This window comes from Sapajus apella, unplaced genomic scaffold, assembly GCF_009761245.1.
Source record: "Sapajus apella isolate SASKATOON/1434 unplaced genomic scaffold, GSC_monkey_1.0 scaffold97, whole genome shotgun sequence".
Taxonomy (NCBI): Eukaryota; Metazoa; Chordata; class Mammalia; order Primates; family Cebidae; genus Sapajus; species Sapajus apella.
In genome coordinates, this window is record NW_022437037.1 from 3,660,919 (window position 1) to 3,661,205 (window position 287).

Consider the following 287-nt stretch of genomic DNA (forward strand, 5'->3'; position numbering starts at 1 on the left):
CAAGCCTGTAATCCCAGCACTTTGGGAGGCCGAGGCGGGTGGATCACTAGGTCAAGAGATCGAGATCATCCTGGTCAACATGGTGAAACCCCGTCTCTACTAAAAATACAAAAAATTAGCTGGGCATGGTGGCGCGTGCCTGTAATCCCAGCTACTCAGGAGGCTGAGGCGGGAGAATTGCCTGAACCCAGGAGGCGGAGGTTGCAGTGAGCCGAGATCGCACCATTGCACTCCAGCCTGGGTAACATGAGTGAAACTCCGTCTCAAAAAAAAAAAAAAAAAAAAAA

General features: G+C 50.5%; 1 protein-coding gene across 6 annotated transcripts in view; it reads left to right on the plus strand.

Annotated features, from left to right (window-relative positions):
* PHYHD1 (phytanoyl-CoA dioxygenase domain containing 1) overlaps positions 1 to 287 on the plus strand; it is a 21,217-nt gene that overhangs the window by 2,859 nt on the left and 18,071 nt on the right. The window lies entirely within an intron of this gene.